Raw genomic sequence first — 13162 nt, forward strand, 5'->3', positions numbered from 1 at the left:
TGGTCAGCCATGGTGGCTTATGCCTGTGCTCCAAATACTTTGGGAGGCCGAGGAGGGTGGATCACTTTGAGATGAGCCTGGATAACATGGTGAAACCCCATCTCTACTAAAAACATAAAAATTGGCTGAGATCATGCCCACTGTACTCCAGCCTGAGAGACGGGGCAATATTGTGTTTCAAAAAAGGAAAGAAAACATTTTGTTATTGAAAATGTCACATATATACAGAGGTACAGAGAAAAGTGTCATACATCCTTACATAATCATTACTAATCTTCAATAATTATAAACTCCTGATCTATCCTGTATCATGTATATTCACATCCATCCCTCTCTTCGTCCAAAATAATCTGAAGCAAGTCCGAGGGAATATCATTTTACCTGCAAATATATATGGTTCAACAAATAGAAGAGAATACTTCTTACCTAATTTTACGATGCTATCATTGCCAAGATAACAAAACAGAAATAGAAAAAAAAAACTGAAGACTAATATCCCTCATTAATATAAGTTCAAAAATTTTTAATGAAACATTAGCAAATTGAATCTAGCCATATATTAAAAAAAAGAAAGCACACTATATCTAAGTGGTTATTTTTCCAGGAATGCAAGTTTGGCTCAACATTCAAAAATTGATCAATGCAATTTGACATAGCAGCAGACTAAAAAAGTGCAACCATGTTATTATTTCAATAGAGTCAGAAAAAGCATTTAACTAAATTCAACATCTATTCATCATAAATTCTAATAAATTAGAAATAGAAGGGAACTTCCTCAGCCTGATAAAAAGTATCTATGAAAAACCTATAGCATCATACTTAATGATGTAAAACTATATACTTTCTTCTCAAGCTTGGATATGAGACAAGGATGCACATTCTCATTACCTCTATTTAACATTATATTAGAGATCTTAGTCTATGCGACAAGCCAACAAATAAATAAAAGGCATACAGACTGGAAAGGAAGAACTAAGACTGTCTTTATTAATGGTAACATTATTATCTACATAGAAAATCCCCAAATCTATCAAAACCTACAAGAACTAATATGTGAGATTAGCAAGGGCACAGGTTACAAGGAGAATATAAAAATGAATTGTATTTCTATATAATAGCAAAAAACAATTGGAGATTAAAACTTAAAAATGGTACCATTTACAATGACATCAAAGAATATGAAAGACTTTGGAATACATCTATAAAAATATGGTCAGGATTTGGAGATTGAAAACTATAAAACACTAATGACAGAAATTGTAATAAACTCCAAGAGGGCCCCCAGTGACCCGTGCCCCTGGTATGAAAGTCCTGGAATTACTGTTCTCCCACACTGAAGAGGGCTGAACTGTGAACTAGTAGGTTACTGTGGACATAACGGTATATGTATGACTTCCAGGTCTGGGTCATAGAAGATGTGTGGCTTCCACCTTGCTACCTTGGGTCACTTGCTCTGTGGAAGGCAGCTTCCATGACATAAGGACACTCAAGCAGCCCTGTACAGAGTCCCAATATTCAGTGAAGACCTGAGTCCTCTTGCCAATAGTCGTGGGAGTGAGTTGTACCAGAAATGTATTCTTCAGCCCCAGTCAAGCTTTCATATGACCACATCTCTTACTGACATCTTGACAGCAAGCTCATGAGAGACCCAGAATCAGAACAACCCGGTTTGACTGCCCTCAGTGACCTACAAAAACTGAGATAATAAATTCTCTTTATTTGAAGCCACTAGGTTTTGGAGTCATTTGTTATGCAGTAATGGAAAATGAACACAGGTTTTGGTACCTGGAAGTGAGATGTTGCCATAATAAATATTAAAAACGTGAGAGCACTTCTGTTCACGTTCTCTTACCCACCTGGGCAGATGAGATATTAATAAAGACACTTCCCAATTGGAAAGAATGAGTATGGTCTTTAATGGCTCTTTTAAAATTCAAATTTTTATCATATGTTTATTATTAAACTATCATTTTCAATTACAAATTATTAATAAAAATATTCAATAATATGAAAGAATATAGAGTAATAAATGAGATCCCTTCCATCATTACTACCCCATTCTGTTCCTCAGGAGTAATTAAGTTTCATATGAGCCCTTCAAGACTTTTCTTCTATGCATATACATATAAAAAGTATTATGTGATAGTTGAAGAAAATTTGAGTCTTTCATATTTTTCTCACTGAGGAATAATGGCTGTTAAATTCTGATGGGTATGGTTTTAGTGTGTATTCTGTACACAAGCACACATATACAGATGTTTTAAAACTTTTTGAAACATAAGCTTACAAAGAATTTTTTTTTTTTTTTTTGGGGGGGGGACAAGTCTAGCTCTGTTGCCTAGGCTGGAGTGCAGTGGCGCGATCTCGGCTCACTGCAACCTCCACCTCCCGGGTTCAAGCAATTCTCTACCTCAGCCTCCTGAGTGGCTGGGATTACAGGCGCCTGCCACCACGCCTGGCTAATTTTTTTGTATTTTTAGTAGAGACGGGGTTTCACCATCTTGACCAGGCTGGTCTTGAACTCCTGACCTTGTGATCCACCCACCTCGGCCTCCCAAAATGCTGGGATTACAGGCATGAGCCATGCGCCTGGCCAAGAATTTTAAAGGTGGCTGTACTCTGGGGTCCTTATTCTAGACCCTAAAGAATTCTTTTAACTGGATATGAGTTAGCTCTATATATTTTATTAGCTCTATATATTTTATACTATATAGTTAGCTCTATACAGTTTATTAGAATTTAACTTTTGATTTTAGGAGTCAGGAAGGGCAAAAGATGACACCACGTGCTCCATTATGTTCAGCAATGTTTGTAGATCAGATTAACTGATTTAGATGATCTATATTTCTTGACACTTAATTTTGGTGTTTTCCTCCCACTCAATCCCCCTCAAGCAGTTCTTCTTTCATTCATAGTAGCATTTAACAAAAAGCATAACTCAGAAAAAAAGGAGACAGCTGCCTCAACAAACATAAAAAGCTTATCTTCTGTTTGAAGCTAAGACTTGGAAAGCTGTAATTCTTCCTATCAAAGTGAATTATTAGTACCAGACTGTTGACTTCAGACTTTTTTACTTCTACTTTTTTTCCGAGTGGTAGATAGAAACATTTCATCTAGTCAAATGTTAAATAGCAATTTGAAATACTCAAGAATGCTTTAAGAACTTGTTACAAGTCATGGCACAAGTATACATATGTAACAAACCTGCACGTTATGCACATGTACCCTACAACTTAAAGTATAATAATAATAAATTAAAAAAAAAAAAAAAAGAACTTGTTACAAGTGCCCTTACATGTGGACAACTCACCCTGAATCATGCCAAACACCTTAACATTCATTCACATGAAACAGATATTGTGGGGTAAAATGTATTTAAAAGTATTCTTCATAAGTTTGAGTTTGTTAGGAATAAATTATTTTGCTCTTATGTGTTATGGTTTTCAAATCTCATGTATTTTTGGTGCTCTTTGGAAAGCTCACTGTGGCATTTGTATCCAATGGACAGAATCATCCTGAAGCTATAAAGTTTTTATTTCTAAATTTTGGAAAGATATTTCTGTTCTCATGAACAAGAGTTTAACATGATGTCTCTCTACTTTGGCTGCACAACGGAATCACAGTAGAAAACAAATAAACAACAACAAGAAAATCTATTGATCAAATCTTTCCTCCTAAAGATTTTGATTTATGATGTAGGAAGGTGCCAGGTACCAGGTTTTCAAAACTCCGCAGACTCTGCAGATTCTAATGTGTAGCCAGGGTTGAGAACCACTGATTTAACACTAATAAATCTCAAATAAATAAATAAATAAATAAATAATAAAGTTAAAACTTAAAAATAAAATGATACATATCCATAAATTCTCTAAGAAAAGGAACAACGTATCTAGTGCATGGGTAATACTTTTAAAACATCTAAAATGCTGGTGTTTGCATAGATACGTCATAATTACCTTGCTATTAGAAAGCAAGGTAATGAATTGGTAGAGACTGCTTGGCAATCTGTGATCTGTGCTCAAGGAGCAGGCCTCTGGCACTGCCGCAGGCTACTGGGTACATAGCACTGGGTGAAACCTCATGTCACGCCCCTGTCACAGGCACATGCTAGGGGGAGAAGTTCTGTATTTCCAAGTATGGTTTTGTCTCCACAACCATACTTTTCAATGCCTCTTCAAGATGCTAATAATCAAGATTAATCTTTAATGGTTAATGGATTCCTGACTGAAGAGAAGGCACTGCATTGTATAATCTCTGAAGGGCTCTCACAGTTATATGGGTTCCATCTCAGAGTCAGGACAACATCAAAGAATCAATTACCATGCTGTCCCATAAGACTTGTTGTCACAAGCCACTCTAGATATTTAACTTCGGATGGTCTTATTCTCTTCTGATTATGAGATGAAAGACGTTCCACCTTTATATTGGGGATCAGGTCAGGAAGAAAAGTATTGAGGCTAAGCGTATAGTTTGGGTGGAAATATGAGATGGATTGATTCTTAAATATATTAGTCTAGAATTCTAGCCAAGAGATGGTCAGAATTTGAATGGTCAATTTAATGTAAGAACAAACCATAAAGGACAGATACATTAAAAAAGAATTGGCAAGATTGAGTAGTAGTCTAAATGGGTGGGCTGAAAGATAAATAGCTTTTTAGTGACTGTTTTGCCAACAGGTACATTTTATTGAGATTAATAAATATAACCAGCATAAGAGTCAGCTTCAGAGTGTAGACTTTGTATTCTCATTGCTTTGACTTAAGTCCTGGCTCCCCCATACATAAGCTGCTTAGGATTGGGCAAGTTACTTAACCTCCCTTAGCCATAATTTCTGCATCTATGAAATGTGTAACCTGATGGTGAGAATTAAGGGAGTCAACATACGTAAAATGCTTACAACAGGGCCTGACACATGGTAACTCAATACATGTTAGTCATTATTATGATGATACTGTTGGATGCAGAAAAAACTATTTCAGAAGAAGAATGAAAAGCTTGTCATCAATTATTTGGAAGTTTAGAGAAAATGATTATGTAAACCACATTAAACTTGTCCTTCATCTTACAATATAATGAGAAAGACAGACACACATATTCAAATAAACCTGTTATAAGGCATGATATCCTATATGCTACAACAGATATTCTTGGAGCATGGGGAATATAATGGTCATTGGTTAGTTGTCTCTTTAACATGCATTTCCCCCTGCTTCCTAGAAAAATATTTAGATTTTTTTGAGGAACAGTCCCTTTTCGATTTCAATTATGTAGTTTTGGTGTTATTGAGCCTATTCTTAATTGCAAAGGTGGACTCTGATTGACATAGCCTATTAGATCCTTCCTGCCTCTGGTAATTAGTTTAGGGATAAGGCAATGAGACTTAAGATGTGCTTAGGTCAAAGGATCAAAGGATCTTCCCCTTTATTTCTTAAGAGACACTGTCTTTCTGTGGACAATGTGGAGTGAGAATGTGTAGCCATTTTTTTTTTTCTATTATGAAGACAGCCTGAAGGCAGAATTGAGAAAATCACAGAGAAAAACAGTAGGATGACACAATGAGACTCTGGACAAAACTGTCTGAAGCCAGACCATAACTTACAACAACATGATCGTATACATTCAAGCCAAATTGAGTTGGTTTTCTTGTTTCTTACAACTTAAGGAATCCTTACTCACGCAGGTATGGAAAGAGTAAGTCAGATGGGGAGATGAGGATGAGTAGGGATTGCAGAGACTTCTTGGGGCCTCTTTTTAAAGAGGGACCAACTGTGTATGGGCAGATATTGGAATAAAGCACATTCAAGGCATAGAGAACACAGTAAGCAAGAGACGTAACACATTTTCTGGAGGTGGCCAGTGAAATCTAGAAAGTTGGACTAATAGTATGTCCATGGTATACTTGGAGGTAAGTTGTATAAATAGGAAGCAGCAAAGAACAGAACCTTTAAACACAGGCTTGGGATGTGGGGCTTTATGCTGTGTACAGTCGTCAACTGTCCAAGGTGAAGGACAGATGAACTTTGTGTTTTAGGAAGATAACTTTGGCAGTAGAGTGATGAGTGGACTGGAATATTCCAAGAAAAAGGCAAACTGATCATAAGTCAGGGCAGTCTGATGAATGAAAATAGGAGATGGATACAAGGGAAGTAAAGAATGTAGACAAAATTGGATTTGAGAGGAAAATAAAAGGCAGGGGACAGCATGGAATGTAGTATAAGCATCTAGAGGGACTTCGAGCTTGAGAAGGCTGAAGGAGGCAGAATTCAGTTTTGGGCACTTTGAATTTAAGAAATTGGTGGAACATACACAGAGATGTCCAGGAAGAATTAGAGATTAGAAGCTGGAGCTAGGGTAGAAAATCAGAGTTGAAGAGCACAATTTTTCAAGTTTTCTCCATAAGGAAGACAGTCAAAGGCACAGAGGAAATAAAATTCCTGAGAAAGTTATGGAAGAGTACAAGGGATGGTGACCAAGAATGGATTTGGTGATCCTTATGTTTAGGGTTGAGCAAAGGAATGTCAGCCAGTGAAGGGCATTGGCTGGTAGGCAGGAGTATACCTATGAGTATTTCAAGCTTCAGCAAAGACGGAGGTTCAAGAAGAGGGTGGACAATGGGATGGCTGTTGTGGAGATGCTGGGCAGAGTCAAGAGTAAGAAGTTATTGCACGTGAGGAGAGAAGGTGAGGGATGTCATTTTATCTCTCAAGAACTCGTTTGAGGGAAAGGTCAAAGTACTAGACTACTAAGTAGCTTTAGGGAGCAGCAAGGTCAAGTTTTCTTAGGATAATGAAATATAGTGTTTTTGTATATATCCAAAGACCATTTTAATGTGGAATATTTTTGATGTGGTGCTTTGTTACTAGAATCATTTTCTCCACAGCTGGATCTTTTATTTATATTGTGTGATGAGATGCATGAAATGACTCCCTTACAGTCTTTCATCTGCCTATAACCAGCCTGACCAATTATTGGATCATTATCAATTAGATTTTAAGTTGTATTTTTCAGTTTATTTAAAAATTTCTCTCTTTGTGAGGCATTCCTTGGTGAGTTTTCTTTCTTTCTTTTTTTTTTTTTTATTAAGTGAAGCAAGGCAGTGATATATTACAAACGAACATTCAAAAACACTGCTCAAAGAAAAAATTTTTATTTGTGCCTCCAGGAACTTTTCACCAATGTTTTGGAAACTCTGGAGACTACATTTATATACAAAGAACATAAAACTTTTCTGCTGTCGTTATCTTGCTCTCAACACTGGTGAAGTGGCATTACCGGGAAACATTATCTTTAGTCTATAAAAATGTGAACAGTATTGCAAACTAATACAATTAACCTGGAAGTGTACACATTCTTCTTGTAAGGGAATGGTAATCTGTAGCACTTCTCTGGGAACTAAAACTGTTTTTTTGCACTATTCAGTTCTTCGAAAACTTGATAGGCTTTAAGGAGGAAGATGGTATTAATTCACTGGAAAATGGTTACAAGTCTGCAAATGACACAGATGCAACATTTCAATCACACGTTTCTTGTATAATACATGCAACTCTTATAAATGCTTTATTTCTTTTTCTTCATTGTACTCAAAGTCAAAAACAAAAATCTTCAATCCCTACTGCTTAAAAAATTAAGAACTAACTCTTTCACTCCGTTGTGTCTATGTTGACATTGCATAGTTCTCTTTATTCCCACAAATTGCTCTCTGTAAATACATTTGAAATGGATACTCCAGAGGCATGTGATTCTGAAAAAATAAAAAGCAAAGGAGGAACAAAGAGCAGCAGAAATGGAAATGACAAAAATAACTTGGACATCATTAATGTGTCGAGAGGTGAGTATGCACAGGGACTGTGTTAGGCACTGGGAATACAAAATCAATGTGACCTAATTCCTGATTTGAGGGAGAAACATTTGCATAAACATGTGATTATGTTATCAGATGTTGCATAAGTGCTATGTGTGTACAGGAAAAGGAAAATAATTTCTTAGTTCTGTGAATAACAAAATAGTCCACATTAATTTGTCAATGATAAAGTATAAATTCAGTATAACTCTGGATATATTTATTAAATGGATGACTATTATCTAAATGTGAATTTGAGAATAATCATATAAAGTACATTTTACATAGCTAGCACATATAATGTTAACCCCAAAGTATCTTTACAATAGCTTTGCTTAATTAGACATAACACAATAAGTCTATAGGACACAAAATAGATTTTATTAATAGGCACCATCATCATGTCCTTAACCATTTTTAATTAGATCTTACCAACTATCCTTCCAAACTTAACTACTTGCTCAAGTAAGATTTGTCTTTGCCTATTTCTCCTAGAAGCATCTGAATTGAAGCAGACAGCTGAATAAAAAAACAAAACATATCACTTCGGACAGATATTTGCACTGGGTATGGAAGGTATGTCCGGGAGAACAAATGGCAAAAAATTATTGTGGAAAAGAAATGCCCCAAATGCGCAAGTGATTATTTGTATAGAAGCAACTACTCTTTTTTTTGGAAGAGAAGATCTGTGGTTTGGGGGTTGGGTGGAAGGTAAATATTCAATGTGGCTGGGATTCTGCAGGTTGGGAGGGCAAGATCTAATTACCTGCTTTGCATTCTTCCTTGGTCAGCCATCTCAGAGTGCCTCTTCTAAGTCACTTAGCTTTTCATGCATCTAGGAAAATGGAAGCTATTGTTATGGAGAGGCAGAGGAAGTCAGTGGCATCAATTCACTCAGCCTCATGCCTTGAATGAGATTAGTCCTCGAAAAAACAAAAAACCAAAAACAAAAAGCTATTTGTATGTGCTTGGAGGGGTCTGTTTTGGGTGCTTAATACCTCTCTGCTTTTAAGTCCTGATTCCACCACTTACAGTCATGGGACATTGCAAAAGTTACTTAAACTTTCTAAACCTCATTTTCCCATCTCCCTTAAATGGGAATAATTTTAGTATCTTTTCTATTGAGTTATTATGTGCATTAAATAAGATAATCCAAGGAAAATACCTGGCACATAGTAAGTGCTCCAAAATCTACCCCTTCTTTTTATTGTTATTGAAAAAAGCAAAGAATGCCCTCCTTTTATCATATTCCTAATTAATGATGAAAAACTTCACTGATTATTTACAAAGAAATATAGCAACTTTTTTTTTTGGTAAGACTTTTAGGAAGGCAAAGGGACACTTACTTAAATTGAGAATAAATATTTTTTCTCTTTACTTCTTTTCTTTCTAAGGAATACTAATAGTGCTTGCCATCTCATGGGATGTTATAAGGATGAAATGAGAAATAAAGTATTCAGGACAGAGCCTGCTGAAATGATGTGCTCAAAAAGTGTTAGCTCTTATTAGTTTTTAGTATCCTTCTCTGGTGCTGTGTGGGCTTTCAGTTAATTATTTAAATTCTTTGCATCTTTTACACATTTAACAATTACTATATCTATTCTTATGTGACATATTCCAAGAAACTATTCGGGAGAGTTTGGGACTGGAACATAGTTATACATATTTATAGTAACTGAGATTTTTTTTCCTTTGCAGGGAGCAAGTAATCAAGTTCTCTTTAATCTCTTTCTCAAAGAAGATGGAGAATTTGCTTTATATTTACTAGAATATAAGGCTTTATAAATAAAATCGAACACTGTTGGACACATTCGAGGCAGGCTTGGCTTTGTGGTGACATAGCCTTTTTTTTCTTGAACATACAAATATATCTTAAGTTAAATGTATAAATCACACAGGAAGTAAAATAAAGTTAGACGTTTAAAGAAGGTAGATAATGAGAAAAAAAGGGTATGCTTATGATCTCCCAAGGCACAATAGTTGTAAGTATGGATGGGCTATGAAACTGAGCCAGCATCTGGTGAGGTAGTCATAGGCTCTGGTAAGTTGAAAATAAATGAACATGGTAAGAAAAATATAGTAAACATGAGAAAGTGTCGATGCAAACATGTAATCAATAAATGGTCATATTTAAAAATACAAAAACCCCTAGAAAAGAGAGCTGATCTCTTTTATAGTATTTTTTATTTGTAAAAGTAATACTTTCTTGGTTTGAAAAAAATTATAGAAATATATGAAGCAAAAAGTACAAGTTCTCATCCCTCTGCCTCTGTGCCTCAACCATTTCCCCGAGGTAGGTATTTTTTTGGTGTGTACCCTTCTAGATATTTTCTGCAAAATTTTCTGTTAATCATGTATGTCTCCATGTATCTCTTCTCTATATTTATATCTTTATCTCAAAGAAATATGGGAAATACTTTTTTTTTTTTTTTTTTTTTTTTTAGTCAGGGTCTCACTCTGTCACCCAGGGTGGAGTGCAGTGGTGCAATCATAGCTCACTGCAGCCTCAGTCTCCTGGCATCAAGCAGTCCTCCTGCCTCAGCCTCCTAAAGTGCTGGGATTACAGGCATGAGCCACCACACCTGGCCAGAAATATTTTTGAACCGTTGATATTCTTAGGCGATGAAGGTATACATGGAAGACACCTAATTAAAGGCTTTGGTAACAAGTACTTTAAGGAAAAAAAATTAAACATCTATTGAATCCTTATTACCATCATCAGCATTTTACAGTTTATAGAGCACTTTCTTTTTTTTTTTTTTTTTTTTTTTTGAGACGGAGTCTCACGCTGTTGCCCAGGCTGGAGTGCAGTGGCGCGATCTCGGCTCACTGCAAGCTCCGCCTCCCGGGTTCCCGCCATTCTCCTGCCTCAGCCTCCTGAGTAGCTGGGACTACAGGCGCCCGCCACCGCGCCCGGCTAATTTTTTGTATTTTTAGTAGAGACGGGGTGTCACTGTGGTCTCGATCTCCTGACCTTGTGATCCGCCCGCCTCGGCCTCCCAAAGTGCTGGGATTACAGGCTTGAGCCACCGCGCCCGGCTAGAGCACTTTCATGAGATGATCTCATTTGAGTCTCATAGCAGTTCTTAAGGTAGGTAAGAATTATTATTTTCATTGACAAATGATGAAGCCTCTGACTGAAATGATTAAAAGATAATGCTCAAGGACATTCCAAATCCTTATTTTCACCATATCAAGGAAAAGACAATGGAAAATTAGAGGTATATTGGCCTGGGCATCCCTTTGATTACAGTCATTTAAAATCGATTTTTTTTTTTTTAAATCATGGAAATGTTCAAACACATAAAAGTAGAGAGAACAGTCAAATGAATCTTTAAGTACCCACTGTTCAACTTCCACAGTTATTAACTTTTGACCAATCTTCATATAACTTGTTAAGACATGGAGTCCAAAATACTGTTGGTAATGTAACCAAATTTGGAGATCATGGAGAGTAATTTATGCAGTGTGCTTTGAATATGAACAATGTATATTCTGTATGTACAAGCCCAGAAAAGTAGCTGGAGACAAGAAGTGCTTAAAGATTAAATTAAATTTGTCTTGGGTGAGGCTGTTACAATGATTCCTCATTTAAGCTCATCTTGCCATTATTTTCACCATCATAACCCCAGTTCCTGGTTCAGAGCCTAACATGTAGTAGGTGCTCAAAAACTGTTGAATGAATGAACCTTCTTTGCAGTTTAGATCTCAGCAGCATGAAGAAGCCCATGCATTGTAGTATAACTAACCTTTGCAGAATGTTTCTTAATGTGTACCTGGTACTTACTATGTCCAAGATCTTGTGCTTACTAGCTGTGTTGGGGCCTATTCCAAGTGCCTTACATGCAGTAACTCCTTTAATTCTTGTAAGAACCCTGTGAAAAAGGTACTATTATAATTTTTTTTTGTGTTTCATAGATAAGTTACTAGTAAGTTGGTAAAGACCACCCAGATAGTAAGTGGTAGATCAGGGAATAAAATCCAGGCAGTGGCCCAGAGTCTGTGCACTTAGCTACTATTCTGCTGTCGCATCTGAATAGCATCTGTGGAACACTCAACACATTTGGGGCACTTTGCTAGGTGGTCGCAGTACTGTTGGGTTAACTCACCAAAGTCACTCCTTTGCGATGTTGGCTAATGAGAGGGTGCTGCACATGGAACAGACTTTTCTATCTTTCTTTTTCCTTTTTTTTTTTTTTTTTTTTTTAACACACTTTGCCTTTTGTATGTGTGTGTGAACCTAAGGCACTTCTAAGTGCTGTGTGGGAGGGAAAGTGGTAGACTGATTTCATTGAGACTCTGCCAAATTCTGGTCTTGCGGCCATCAAAGACGCATCATTTCCTCCAAGACTTCTAAAGGGGGCTATTACCACCGGCCTGCAGGTTCTGGTTTGCATTCAGAGGAGACGCTATCTTCTTAAATGAGACATGGAAGAGGAAGTGTCATGAATTGTAAATAAGGCTGATAGGGAATTGTTTGGTGATGGAGATGGATAAAAACTGCCCTCTCCTTACCAGGTTCCATCTCCCACCACTTTATCCAACACTGCCAGAGTCCATCCTATTTTATTTGCTAAGTTTACTAGCAGGAAGAGAGGAGTTTCTTTAAAGATTCTCTCCCCTCCCCAAATAAATACCTCCCAGATAAATATGAGTACATCTATACAGTAGAGCACCATGCCAACATTGAAAAGATGGAAAGATGAGCTTTGTTCGCAGCCAGCTTGGGCAACATAGTGAGACTCTGCCTCTTTAAAAATAAATAAATAAATGATGGAGCTTTTAAGGTTGATGTAGAATGAATCTCCAATGTATATTATAAAGTGAAGGCTGGGCAGGGTGGCTCATGCCTGTAATCCCAGGACTTTGGGAGGCTGAGGCAGGAGGATGGACTGAGTCCAGGCGTTGGAGACCAGCCTGGGCAACATAATGAGACCTTGTCTCAAATAAATAAATAAAATTTAAAGGGAAAAAAGCAAGGCTCAAACAGCATTTACACCACACAATTGTGGAAAGAGGAGGGTGACATATCTACATACTTGTGTTTAAGAATCTGCTTGGGAAAAAGAGGAAACATAAAAATTCCTCTGCCGAAAGAAAGTCTTTTCGCTCTAAACCTTTTTGTGTTTTTCCAAAAAAATTTTTTTTGCCATATACATTCATTATATTTCAGTGTTAAAATATTTCATCTGTCAACTTGGAAAGGTAGAAGGATGAATACAGTAAATATTTAAAAACAGATGAAGATAAGTAACGGGTTACATTAATTGTATACAGTCAATCCAGTTTGAATTAGGTGTAGATATAATAATTCTGTGTGTT

The sequence above is a fragment of the Macaca mulatta genome, chromosome 5 (assembly GCF_049350105.2).
Source record: "Macaca mulatta isolate MMU2019108-1 chromosome 5, T2T-MMU8v2.0, whole genome shotgun sequence".
Taxonomy (NCBI): domain Eukaryota; kingdom Metazoa; phylum Chordata; class Mammalia; order Primates; family Cercopithecidae; genus Macaca; species Macaca mulatta.